Source organism: Meleagris gallopavo, chromosome 8 (assembly GCF_000146605.3).
Source record: "Meleagris gallopavo isolate NT-WF06-2002-E0010 breed Aviagen turkey brand Nicholas breeding stock chromosome 8, Turkey_5.1, whole genome shotgun sequence".
Taxonomy (NCBI): domain Eukaryota; kingdom Metazoa; phylum Chordata; class Aves; order Galliformes; family Phasianidae; genus Meleagris; species Meleagris gallopavo.
The window spans coordinates 32,612,035-32,626,575 of NC_015018.2; the positions used below are offsets into that span (position 1 = coordinate 32,612,035).

Consider the following 14,541-nt stretch of genomic DNA (forward strand, 5'->3'; position numbering starts at 1 on the left):
TAAGCATGTCCCTTAGAGCCACATACGCACATCTCTTACATACCTCTAGGGATGGCAACTCCGTTACTGCCCTGAGCTGCTCACTCCAATTCCTTACCATGAAGAAATTCTTCCTCATGTCCAGTCTAAACCTCCCCTGCCACAACTTGAGAACATTTCTTTGTGTCCTATCTCTTGTCACCATAGTAAAGAGACCAACACCTCCTTGCTGCAATCTCCTTTCTAACAACACTTGATAAAAAAAACAGATAAATCATGGAGGAAGAGAAGAGTAAACTTTACAGCAAAGGCCCACTGCTATTGTGAATTTCCAAACTACGTGAGTCACTTACAGAGGATGTTTCTACATCCTCGTGATTTTCAGCTCAAATACTGTAATTAAACTACCTTAGTGACTGACTGGAAAAGGTTTTATTATTGCAGTAGCTAAGACGGAAGATGAATCACACTGCCGTTCCACACTGCAGGTGGTTCATAAGAGAAATAACCCAATTGCCTTTTAGGACAAGGTGGTTACTAAGAGAAAAAAATAATTTTGTAATGTTTATCTAAGCAGAAGATATAACCCCAACTATTATCTGTTCTAAAAAAAAATACACTGGGAAGTCAACACTTAAAAGGAAGAGAAAGAGAGGCTGCAAAGCTGTCTGACACCAGTGATTAAATCCTGAAGGTTAAAGTATGTTTTGCTTTACAAAAAGAGATGAAAAACTCAGCAGTCCATCACAGATATCTTTTAAAGGCAGACCCTTTGTTGTTTATAGAAAGATTTTTCTAGAGCTGAAAGACTGAAGAATACATCATATATGATCAAAGATATGGCCACTGTCATCTAACATGTCCTAAGATGGATAGGTATGATGCAAAACTAGGCATTCAACTTCATCAAATATTTCTGGGTGAGATTTTGAAGAGCGATCCACTTTCAGGTCATCAGAACAAAAAAAAAAAAAAAGCATGATTTTCTAAATACGCAGTTCAGTGACCAGAGTGTTAAGACCTTTTGTTATTCTAGCCAAGTTAACCCCAAAAACATTGCTGAGAACAGAGAACATTTAAAAATGCTGTTAGGCATGAGAGCATGAGTTAAGTGGGGAGCAGCACAGAAGTTGGGACTCAGCCAGCATGAATGAGAGCTAGCAAATTCTGCAACAGGTCAGATACGTGGGCTTTATTCTTTCTACTTCACCAAAGAAGCCAGAGGAAAAAAGACAGTCTTTGGTGTTCTAATCTCTTACCCGTGTTTTATCTCACGTAACAGTACTTAGCACTGCCCTTTCTTTTTCCTACAGAGAACTGGTCTGATTAAACCAGAGCAAGAACAAGTCACATCCAAAAGAAATTCCTTTAAAAGGCAAAAATTAACCACCCTGGAAAAACAACGAGAGAGGAATGTGAGTAACACAGCATTTCCTGTGGCTTGTGTACTTATTTCGTACTGTAATGACCAAGTGGCTTACTTGTCTCTACCCGTTACAAAAGGGATTCTTTGCATTTTCATGTGGTTCTGCCGTACAACCAACCACAGTTTCACTACTTTGTCCTAGCTATTTTGGTGCTTAGACACTCAAATCCTTTCCCCTTCCCCCTCCCCCTGTAAGTAAATTTTCCAGGCTAAAGTTCAAAGAAAATTCCAATGTGATTATATAAACACATGCATACTGTAGATTGACATCACACAATGCTTTTCTTTGTTGACGGATTTTTTTGTCTTCTAATATGCAGTAACTTCTGTACGCCTGGCTTGCTTCCCTAAAATAGTAACTTATTGCACCCTACTGAATAAGATAGTGCTTATTTATTCCTCTGGCAGTTTGGACTTTGTAGGAAAAAGTGCCCATGATTTAATTCACAAAAATGGACTTAGGAAAGAAAAGCGAGAGTAACAGATCTTATGAATCTCCCTGTTTATTAATGCATGTGATTAGCGGAGTGGAGAGAAAGCAGGTTGATACGTTTCAGTCCATCATGACTGTGAAATTGAACTGTAAATGGTACCTAGTGCAGTCAAGTGAAACAGACACCATGTAGGGAGTTAATGGAAATGTGGAGAGCTTTTCTTTTTAACAAAGTACTCGAGCAATTATCCCAGCACACCCACAGAGAAATGAGATAAAGTTAGTCCGTGCATTACAAAGGCTGTTAACTGCAAAATAAATTTACTGACAGCCATTTGGAACCTTTAGTTCATTGTTCCTTTTTCTGCACCTATTAGCTAAAAACGACCACTAAAAATGAACAGCCAGTGCTTTGTGGGGTGGGACCGCAGCAGCCTGGGACACTTCTTGTGGGCAGATAGGGAACTGCTCTGGGCTGTAGGTACTACTTTACCCAGAACGTACTCAAATAGTTTGAGCAAGTAATGAACTTTGCTTCCATAGTATCCTGAAGAATTGGTATGGTTCTCAGAGCAATCTGAAGTGGCCTTGTTCTGCCACTCAAACTACGCACGCACTGAGTGCTTCCAACAACCTTGCTCCTGTTTTGCACAGAGTGCCTTTGTATTGACTTTAACCATTTATAGTCATAGAAAAAATACATTTCAGTTTCGATCCAGGTTCCTCTTTCCCATCACTTTGCTGGCTGCCTGTACCACCAAGAAGAAAGGTCACATTTGAGCTGATAGATGCTCCAGAGACAAATGAATGGCAAGTCCCACCTGCCTTCCAGAACCTGATCTCTCCTATGTATTTAACACAGATCTCCTTCCTCCAGCTCCACCTGCTCACTCAGTGCAATGATTCCAGTGTATCCACTGGTAAAAATTGGTCCTTTGCTGCAAAACTCAGACCATGTGCATAGTCAGCCAGAAAGAATGTGTGCAGTACCAGGGTCTCCCCAAGTGTCCAAGGGGAGCTGTGCTGGAATAAACCCAGAGAAGGAGCTGATAGATGAATTACGTTAAATTTTTTTTGAAAAAGCAAGCAATTTAAATATCAATTTCTGTTTTACTAATTTTTTTATCTGTTGTGAGAGCTGTACTTAAGCCTTTGTGATTATCTCCTCACAATCTCCTCAATACGTTATATTCTTTATCATTCTATTTTGAGGGCAACTAACAGGCAAGCCAGCATCAAATACTGCACATTGACTCAAAGTCAAAAAACAATTTGTGTAGTACCAATAGTATCTCTTATTCCTTCGATGACACAATCTATTTCTTATCTGTATTTTCAGTGTGGATGAAAGAAGACTGCTCTCTCACCAATTTTCCATTGCCATTCTCCATACTGGAGCATCGCTTTGTTCAGCAGGCATGTTGCCTTCCCTATCTCTGTCTTCTAGAGGCATCGCCACAGTTTGTTGCTATTTACCTCAGCTACTCAACCTCTGTAGGTACCCCTCCCTTCATTTCAGGGAGGTAGGACTTGGAGATCTACATCTTTTGGCCTCAAAGTTGTTATTTGTAGCTGTCAGTTAGATAACAGAAACGGAAATCTATATAACCAATGCTCTCCCCCTTCCCAGACCCATCACTGTCACTCACTTCTTTTGACTTTTATTCAACTTAATCACTAGTTATTTTATTTCTCCTATCTTATATAAGAATCCTGTGTAGCCATGTTATGGCTGCATCGCAAACATGCTCTCCAGCCCCTCCATAACCTTACAATAATCCCAGCAAATAAAATCCTGATAACTCCAGGAATTACTCTGATTTCTGCCCTCCTAAACCATCCTTACGCACATCGTACTGCAGACAAGGGATGTTGTAACTTGCAACAACAGCTAGACATGGAACCAGCCTGAAACCCTGGGAAGTTGCTCTTTTGTCCTGCCCAGAGCCGCTAATGCATGTGCACTGACTCCTATCTCTGCCTTGCAGCACTACCATTTCTTTGCATGTCTGTCAGATTCCTTCCATGTTGCTTTTCCTTTGCTGTGCAATGTAGCAAGATGCCAGCTTTCTATTTTTTGCCCTGTGTGCACTCTGGATCTAACCTTCCGCTTGAGATGCTATCAAGTATCCAAATGTGACACATTTTCAAGGTTGGCCTCAAGGTAGCTAACCAGGGGAGTGAGCTTTTCAATCACAATCAGATACCAATCAAACAAAAATAGATGAGGGCTGACAGTGGGCTTGCATGATTATACTGCTATTTCCAGCTGCTTCAGGTCAGGATGTTTTTATCAACCAAGTCTCCAGCTCATATCACCAGTATGCAAGGGAGGCAGGAGGGGAAGCAATCATACAAAAGTGGAATATTTTGTGATTTATAGCTGAAGGAAAAGAAAGACCATAGTTATCCTGACTTATTAGATGTAATTGTGCCCCTAGCATCATTGTAAGGCAAAGCAAATCCCAAAGATAAAATCAACCTGGGGGAGGAGTGGGGCCCAACAGCTGTGAGGGCACCATTTCAAGAAGTGGCTTTCCTTTCTCCTCTTGCACAAACATGACATCAAAATTATTGTAAATCTGCAGCTACCCGAACAGCACTCATTGTGTTCTCGTGCTTAGCACGAAGTTCACTATTGACTTCAAAGGAATAGAAAGATACAGAGAAATTTTACCTTTAATTTGCTGTGCTGATATAGATCAGGGAGATTTGTAGGCTTTGATCTTCCCTTATTTAATTAAAGTCAGATGAGGCCCAGTTGTAGCATGAAGTTTCAGTTTCAGCAGGCGACTCTATGGCCCAGCAGAGTTTTCACCCGTCTTTCATCTCCTCCGATCAAAGCTCCCCATCCTGACCCAGCTGATGTCAAATAATTCTAATTTGATCCTAGTGAAGAACAGTCTTTTTACTTGTGAGTGGGACTTCCTGTGAATATCACAAAGGCATCTCACATGGACATGATGCACTATTGCTTGCCATATCAGCTTCAAAATGCATTTAAAAGGAAACAGACCTTAGCCACTCTGCAAGTAAGGACCAGAACCAGAGTCCTTTAAATGCAGGGAGGTTGTCGTACATCTTGAATCAAGGTCTAGCATAGGCTCCAGTTTTTTGCTTTGTTGCTAATTTCTGCACCTGTAAGAAATCAAAACAATAATTTTGAGCGTAGCTGGCCCGAGGATAAATTGTCAGATTAAGATTATTATTAAATAACTGTGCAGTTTTCATAAAACCATCATTTCACCCAAATGAGTTAATGACTTTTTAAAACTGAGTCTTCTCCAAAACATTATCTCTGCATGTTATATCCTCTTCCCTGCTTTATCTCACTTTCATCATAGAGAAATCTTGATTTCACGACAGAACTGTCATAGCCCAGAAAGCATCGCACCTAATTACAAAACATTATTTCTACCTTTGAAATGAACCACCAGTAATCCATAGATAAGAAGCAAAACTCTGAATTTACAAAGGGCTCTGCAGGAGCAGCCCCCTTATTCTGGCTGCTGATGCTCCCATAGAAGGCACCAAAATTACTTTTCTGAAGTAAGAGGGTCTGGACTACCCCACACCAGTAAAGGTCTGTGTACATGCTGCTCTGACTGCAAGGATCTGGACCTGAGCTTGCCACTTCTTTCTTCCAGGGGAATGATCTCTGTGGCTCTTCAAAGTGTATCACTGGTATGTGAATGTCACCATCTACCTTTGGCTGAATAAATTCTGTTTTGCTACATCTGATACCACTGTAAGAGTGTACTGTGCTGATCAGGCATACCTTTTGTACAAAATGTCATGTCTGTTTATTATTAGATTAAGCTGCAGCAGGTTTAATTTTAGTACTTTTTATTCAAGTGGCACAATAAAGATTGAATGTTAGGCGTTATTAAAGATGCAGATGTGGATATACTGAATTATAAACTGAATTATAAACCTCATTAGGTGCAATGTCCTAGACAGGCTTATAAGATAAGCTACAAAGAACTTCCTTACTTCATACTAAACTCATTAAAATATTAAAAGGTAAATCTAACCATAAGAATATTATGGTAGAATGAAACTGATACTTTAAAAACATTATTACAAAAGACTATATTTCTTTCATGTATAATTACTTCCCTCTCAACTTAGATTGCTCGATTTGATATTAAAGGATATGTTCTTTCTCTTTTGAATGCACATAAAAAGCAAATACAATGGAGCCAATTTTTAGCCACAGCTTTTGGCATTTGAGGCTTGAATGGTCCTCCTCCTCCTCATTGTCACATATTCAGTTCATCAACACTGAAGTTATCCTCTGAAAATGATATCTAGTAATGAAGCCACCTCCACTTGCATGGATGAGTGGCTCAGACACAGCTATCACAGGAAATTTGTGAAGAGGTTTTGGAATGTCTGAGGTAGCTAAATTTAGAGAAGAGACCAACAACACAGAGCATGGCAGAGATTCACGGAAAAAACAAAGGCACATTAAGAATTCTCAGAACTCCTCATGAACTCCTTTAACATCGGTCAATTGCTTTACTCTCCTTTTTGTAGAAGAGAACTGGAAGAATTTAAGAGCATTTTCCATAGGTGCATTGTGTGAACTAAATGGATTAAGTGACTGCAGTGGATTTGACTCATAAGATACCTGAATTTGCTTGTTTGCAAGGCTTGGTAGGTCAGGTAATGTGATTTGTCTCCCTGAATACAGAGCAGGTCTCCTGACATAAAGCTGGAAAAAAAGTACCAATTGAATTGTTTGGAATATGTTACATTAGATTATATTTTTGGGAATCTTGTAGAAGCTGGTGTTGATTTACAACTACCTGTCAATGACTCAAAGCATTTGATGTCAAAAACAGCAAACCAAAAAAAGTTTGTTTTACCAATAAATCCTTAAGAGAGGATTAAAACAATGATTTCTTTTTATGCTGCGGTGTCAATGCTGACTGCAGCTGTTATGAGAATCAGAAAATAAAGGGTGAAGATACCTCACTAATAATAGGAAGAGAACTGGGGAACCAGGACAGCAAGACTTGTAGCAGAACAACAAAACTTACTGTATTTTTGTGGTAGAGAGTTACAAATTCTCTTGCTTTCTTTCAGCTGTTTTTCTGTATGACAGGCTAAACGTTTTTAGGAACATTTCTCCGTAGGAGTTTTCTCTTATACCAAAACCAAATTGTATTTATCACTTTTTTTTTTTTTTTTTTTAATCAAGCAGTATAAAGCAACAGGATTTTAAAGGGAAAAGCAGATTGCTGCTGAGAGTTTCTGTGAAATAGCATGGTCAGATATTTTTATCTTCATTTCCTTGTCTTTTGCAATTTTAATTTGGGAGAATGTGTACACTGTGAGATGTTTAGTTAAATATTTCATTGTTAGTGCATGCTGCAGGAAGCAAAAAAAAAAATTTATTACTGAAGTTCAGTTCTATATTTGTTAGTGGAAACTGGGGAAAAAAGATATCAAGGCTCCTACTGAGACTTTGGAAGAAGACAAAAAGTAATAAAAAGCACCATAATCAATTCAGATGCTGCAGACAAAGCTACTAAATAAGATACAAAAATGGGGGAGCTGCTGCTATTGCCTTTTCTTCTGCTCTGTAAACACAGTTCTGCAGACACAGACTCCTTACAAAGCTGGAAGTAATAGCAACTCCCATAACCTCTTTGAGCAAAACCAGCCATCATGATCACAACAATGACAAAGACACGCCTTGCACAGCCTGTACTTTTTAACACATGGACAACTGCAAGATGACTCACCATGCTTTTAATTGCAGCTTTGATCATTAAATGTTTTTTGAATTATTGAAGACTATTTCTGCTTTTCAGTTACAAAAATCATCAGAAAAGGATTTGAGGTTTCAGGTTAGAAGGTTCAACTTTACTTTTAAAATCCCAGCTTGATTCAATATCCATAACGTGCTGCAAACACCAGGACAAAACAGAAGACAGACCACTGCAGACTTATCTCCTTAGCTTTGAACATCCTATGTTGGCATTTACTTCTACGTTGTCTGCCATTTCCAGGTAGGAATTTCTGTTGCTTTGGTAACTTGTCAAAGCAACACCTTATTTTCATTGTATGCTTCCTGCACTAATAACTCATTACTCTTTTTGGTTTACCCAGAAGCCGTTAATTGTTTTTCAGTGAGACATTACAGTCAACAGCTAAGGAAAGCATCACTAGATGGCTCAAGGGAGAAGCTGGCTGCCTCTGCTTCTGCACACCTCTGGGCATGGTGCTGGGCACAGCACAGCCAGCTGTGGCCATGGAGGAGACATTCAGGCAGCAGAAGGCAGCACCCAGCCTGGTCCTGTTGGGGTGGGTATCCCAGCAGTGATGGGGAGGCAGGCACCCGGCTCAGAGCAAGTCAGCTAGTGACCTTTAGATGAAAGAGGCATCTCCACAGGCAGCAGTCATTTGCAAACACGTTCCCATGAGAACTGTGGAGGCCCTTGCACCTGCAGACAGCACTGCCTGCTATGCCACGTGGGCAAATCAGCAGCAACCCGCCTCGTTCTCTCTGTTGAGCACACAAAAGCAGATTCTCAGCCACACTGCACTTCTCATGAAACAAAAGGGCAGATTTTGCTTCACGAAGGGCCTGCACTGTTCTTGCAAAGACCCAGTTCTGTATGATGCATCAGCAGTCAACGGGAAAGGGACAGAAAGGGAGGAAAAGGACAGTCCCTCACTGGCACACATACTCAGCTCAGAAATTCTCATTCTGGCTCTTTTCCCTTGCATAGCCACACAAATCCCAAAGCAACTTGTCAGTGACTTTTAATTCAAGCTGAAGATTAACATGGTTGGTAGTCATAATCACCAAATGTTTTCTTGGTGATGTAAATCCCTTTTCTGATGGAAACTGAGGACCTTGCCACAGCTCAGCTTGTGAGGACAGTTCCTCTGTGCACACTACGTGCAGAGAATGCATTTAAACATTAGCTTAATGGACTTTTAAGTCTCTCTGGTCATCAGCCCCAGAGAGGTGCATCCAGCTGGCTGTTTCTAATAGTTAATTTGTTTCACAATTGGAGAGAGATTTTTTTTCTCTTTAGCAAGGTCTTTAGCGGGACCATTTGTCCCCTAACTAACATCAGATCTTTCCACTTCCATCTGGGAACCAAAACTCAGTTCCTTATTGTACAGCTGAGTGTTTGCCAAGGGAAGTACAGAGATAGAGCAAGAAAATTACAGATAATGTTGATAAAAGCAATGAAAAAAAAAAAAATCACTCTTCTTATCCAAGTGTTCTGCCCATACAAGTCTACTATAGTACAATCTTGCCCCTTCAGCACATAATTCACTTTCTCCCACTCTTCAGCAAACCTCAAGTGTGGACATGCTTGCTCTAATCACTTTTTTTCAGGGGACAGTAGAAGTTGTAGCACTTCTAATGTTTAAATGAGTTTAACACGCCCAGTAAACAGAGATTTATAAGATAAAGAAATTTGGTCATCCATAACTGAGGTGTAGCAGCACAGTAGCCCATTTATTTAGGTTACTTAGAAATGAAAAATGGGTCAGTCCAGTTATTAACAGAAACTATCTAGCTGCTAAGTGAACTTTCAGGCAGCCAAGGGCTCACTGATGAGAGTTTCCACAAATCTTGCTTCTCACAATAAGACAACGTAATCGAGTGAAATTAAAATGGCCCTCTCTGAGACAGTCAGCAAAAAAAAAAGACAGCCCAGCCTTCCATTAGTGTCATCGCTAACAAGGCATGTGAAAGATAATATAACAGATCTTGGCTGATTCCCTGCCAAGTTTGCCAGACCTCACTTTGCTTTTTTGACTTTACATGCAGTATCATATTTAGCAGGACTAATGAGCCTGCATTCCTCTAATGGGCCCACCCCAGCATGTGAGGTTTTTGTTTTCTTTTGCTGACGATCTCCTTTCCTCAAGAAATCGATGTTTTGAAAAAGACAAAGAATAAGGTCTTTGTAGCATTATCACTCCAAGGTCTCTGCTCTATTCTTACTTTTAGAGCACACAAATCATTTTTGCCTAGCGATTTTAAAGGAAATGTGGGAAAACATTTCTTTCTGCAGGACTGCAAATATTATTGCTCCCACTGCAAAGGCTCAGTGCAGCTCAATTTGTTGCTCTTAATTGGGGAAACTGATGGAAGGAAACAGAGAAATAGAATAGAAATAAAAGGAAAACATCAGCAGAAAGAACGCTACTTTCTAATGCAGTCTAGATACAAGTCATCCTTTATCAGTGAGACATTCTCAGCGACACCTATGAAAACTCTACCAGAGAGACCATAGATTGTAACAAGTCTCCCCTGCAAGCAGATCTAATAGCAGCTCCGTATCCTGAAACTTTGAGCTAATGCATGTGAGATTGGGGCTGCTGAAAGCATTTAGACTTTCAGTCTCCTTCAAGTGGGGCATTTTATCTAGCAAGTTTTCCAGTTCAATGTTGGTGGCATCAGGGAACGTGTTAGCAGTTCATCAGAATGCAGCCACCAAAAGCATAGCAATATGCCCTCATGGCAAAGATCAACAGCATCCTAAGCTGCATTAGGCAGCACATTGCCAGCAGGTGAAGAGAAGATTTTTCTCCTCTGTTCATCACTGCTGGGACACATGTAGCACGGTGTCTGTGGCGCTAGGTTCCTCATTATCAGAGGGACATGGACCTACAGTGCAAGAGCCATGAAGAAGATGAAGGAATTGGTGCATCTATCGTACAAGGAAGATAGATGCTCTTCAGCCTAGAGAAGAAAAGGCTGAGGGAAATCTTATCACTGTGAGCAATTGCCTATTGGCTAGGTGATCTCCAGAGGAGCTTCGCAGCCTCAGCCATTCTATGTCTAGTCACATCCAATGCAAATCACACACAGCTCTCAGCCTGAGCACACCCCTGTCTATACAGCAGAAGTCTGTGTTGTTGAAGAACCTGCAGGACAGCCAGAACAGGGACACGGCAGGCATTGAGGCCAGCATAGCTGGATTGCTTGGAATTCATGTAACATTCAGCCCATGCCCAATCTGACACAAGGCAATTGAGCTTCAGAGTTATTCTTGGCACTGCTTCTTCTTGGGGAGCCCAGAGGCATGTTATAAGTATCTGACAGCCCTTGGTGACATGAAGAGTTTGGAATAGGATTTACAGCTTCAATCAAGTTGGCCACCCATGGTCTGCACTTTTGCCTCCTGTCCAAACTAGTAATCAACAGCAAGAGAAGAACAACATCACTTTGGGACATCACAAGATTCAACAAAGATAACAACTGCTGAGGTTCTCTTAAAACACAAGGTATAAACAGTAGTATTAATAAAACCTCACCCTGAAAAGGCCGAGACATTAAGTGCTAAGCAGACAATGAGCTCCAATTGCAGCAATTACTGATTGACTACATAATGTACCCTAGCATTTGCTAATACTGTCCTTGTTCTTTTCTCCCCCTTTTTGTCTGTTCTCCAACTGTTAGCTAAGAATTTTTAAGCAATTGGCAATGGACTGTGGAATGAGACTGGCACACATGAGGTACTTTGTTTGCTGATGTCAGTTGCTCAACTTTATTCTTCTAGTGATTTTTCCTTCTGGTTGATTTTATTGGGGGTATTTATGGGGTTTCTTCCCTCTGCCTGGATGTCTCTTTCAAAGACCCTTTAGGCAAACAATTATCTTGAGCACTTTTTGTGCTTTTATGAAGTAAAACCATCCAGCAGGTTCCCGTACCATCAATAAGGCTATGCCAGCTTGCTTCATATCAAAAATAAACACCAGAAATGAAGAAAATTGTGGATAATTTTTTTTAATGAACAGTTGGGGTTTTTTAGATGTTTGTATAAAATTCTTGGGCATGAATCTGCCTTTGGCATTGCAGAACACTTCATCAGAGAACTGGACTACATGGGAGCACTTAGCTTACAGAGGCAGGATTTGAAGGAAAGGGGAAATAAAAATAAATCAAGACTTGGTGAGGCTTAGTCAAGTCAGCTACAGCGCTGTTCGTATTTAATATAGCAGCGGTGCTCAACTCTACAATTAAAATCATCTAACACTTGCAGTAAAGGTCAGGCAGCAGCTGCTGCCACTAGACCTGACAGATTCACTGATAGGCTTCACTTCCAGGCAAAGCTTATGAGAAAAGTACAAAGCATCAGCCTTTAGTACTTCCAACAACGCATGCACCTACATAAACATACATCTTAGCAGTACGATTATGTATTCATTTTTAGTAAAAATATGCACTACTAAGGCTCAAACTTTTGAAACCCATGCCATATGCACTAAATAAAATTGATATTTTAAATGAAATGTGACACAACCATGAATAGCAGTTCTTTAAGTACAGTCAAGTGTTTGTGTTGCTAACAGCAAATGAGATGTGTTCGGAAGAATGAATGGGTTTTCACTAATACGCAAAATATCTTTGCATAGTAATAACGAAAGAAAAATCAAATTATTCCAGAATCTGGTTAAGCATTGAGTGGAGTTATATGAGAATGTAAATTGGAGAGAAAAGAGCCCTATCTCTGCATTCTCAACAGTCTTTTATAGGTAATGAATTGTTTTGAAAATTTAGGTAGGGAAAAAGCATTTGAATTGCAGTCTGGCAGTCCTTCAGGGTATTCTTAGAGGTTATCTCTGCAAGGCAGGTGGATGAAAAAAGAGACAAGCTTAACCCTATAAAAATAATTATGATATATTATTAGCATCTAATGGTAATCTAATGGAGTCTTTTCAGCAAAGACATGACTGGCTGCAATTTCTCTCTGTCATACGCATTAAAAAGCAACTCTTAATGAAGTCTACTTTCTGGTAATTCCTCAAACTCACTGAAGTTAGCAGGGAACTTTCTGTACCCGAAACTTCACATGCTTCAGCATATTTCCATGTTACTACTAATGGGAAAGCTCCACCCAGGCAGCATGAAACAAGCTTCAGGCCTTAAGCCAGCATGAAAAACCTTCTGAGGCCACATAATAGATCATTCATGAACCTGCAATTGAGATGACCGGAATGAAATGGCATTGGAGGTATCATGGTCTTCCCTGCTTCTCCCGCTCTTGCCCTCCAGGAAAAGAAGATTAACTCTTCTTTATAAAATTTCCTTCGCTGCATTACCATGTGTGATACAACTAAGACACCAACACTGCCACAACCATGTAGACATTGAGGTGAAAATGGTCTGGAAACCCAAGTGGCCAAAGGGAAGCGAGGAACAAGATCCAACAGATGAGAGGGAGCTTGTCTTTCAGAATGGGCACCTACAAACTTGATGTGCTTGTTGATCGAGCACAATAAACACCTCCAACCCAAGCTCAAGAGAAACTGAAACCCATGGTCCTTCCAGCAGTGAGAACTCAGCACTGTCAATGAGAGAGCAGAGCAGAGTAACTAGCTATGTCACATGCATATGAAGGTCAATAATCTCTGCCACTATGAAACAAGAATATCTTTATACACAGTGGAATGCTGAATATTCACTTTCTCAACTGAATTAGAATCATTTAATTCAATGTCATGTACCTGGATTCTGGACTTGCTGTTTCTTTCAATCTACAAGAGTAAGTTAGACTTCTTTGTATGAAACCAGAAGATGCTATGAGGCTTCTCAGGAGAATGTTGTATACGTCATCAACAATAAAAAAATAAAAAATGAAGCTTGTGCAAATAGCAGTATCTTTTGGGAAATGAGTAACACAGTGAGTTAAGAGGTTGGGTTTTGTTGTTTTGTTTTTTTTCCCCTCTTTTGCAGAGATGTTATATAGGAGAAAACAAACTACTACTGCATTAATATTAAAGCTAGATAATACTTTCAGGAAAAAATGAAAGGTCATCTCTGTCCATGGAGACAATCAGAACCCAACTGGACACAGTTCCCGGCAAGCTTCTCCAGCTGAGCCTGCCTAAGCCATATGTTAAATGACCTCAAGACGTCCCTTCCAACATGAGGACTCTGTGAGGGTGAGACACAAAGTAGCTTGCCAGTAGTTTGTTTGTTTAATGTTTTCAAAGTGAGAGTTTCAGTTTTTCTTTGAGCAACTGAAATCTCAGATTTCCCTTCCAAACTCGACAATTCTAATTTAGGAACGCTAAAATATATTTGAAGTTTGTCTTTGAATTGACATTTCAGATTGGCAAGATAAGTTATATTTTTTTTAAAAAGGTGGAGAGGGAAAGAGGAAAGACTAAGGCAACTTACAAGGTAACAGATCTTTCAGTTTGATTCAAAAGGAAAAAGATTTGTTTTGCCAAGATATGACATGCTTTTGACCTGCTTTTTTTTGTCAGCTCAGCTCTTGAAAAAAAACAAAAAAACCACTAATATAGCTGTATTTAGAACAGAGAAAAGACTTAAGTTATAATTCTCTTGACCTCTAATGTCAGTCATATTTAAAAAAAAATAGAACAAAACCACAGGAACACTGTTCCAGATATTGGGTGTTTTCAGAATTCAGAAATACCCCTAAGAGAAATTCATTCCCAGTAACATGGGACCTAAGAATCCCAATCTCATATTTCTGTTTGGGAAAGATAAAGTGGAATATCAAGTTTCCATCCTATTTCTTCTGCTTAGTTTTGCCCAAACAAATTACCACATTTCAGGATCACTTCCACCTTCTTTCATCTATCTGGTTATACCAGAAGAGTTTGGATGTACTATTTCCATTTCTTATCCAACCAATTGAATAACACCTGCCTTCATCAGCTTGTTAAAATAACTACCTTTGGCAGGTTA

The 14,541-nt window shown here is 39.9% G+C and overlaps 1 long non-coding RNA gene across 1 annotated transcript; it reads left to right on the forward strand.

Annotated features, from left to right (window-relative positions):
* The first annotated feature begins 980 nt into the window (after window positions 1–980).
* On the forward strand, window positions 981–4,579 carry LOC109368906. The gene is made up of 3 exons (XR_002117374.2): window positions 981–1,155; window positions 1,293–1,394; window positions 3,178–4,579. It is a non-coding gene; the product is annotated as an uncharacterized LOC109368906 (long non-coding RNA).
* Window positions 4,580–14,541: the final 9,962 nt, after the last annotated feature.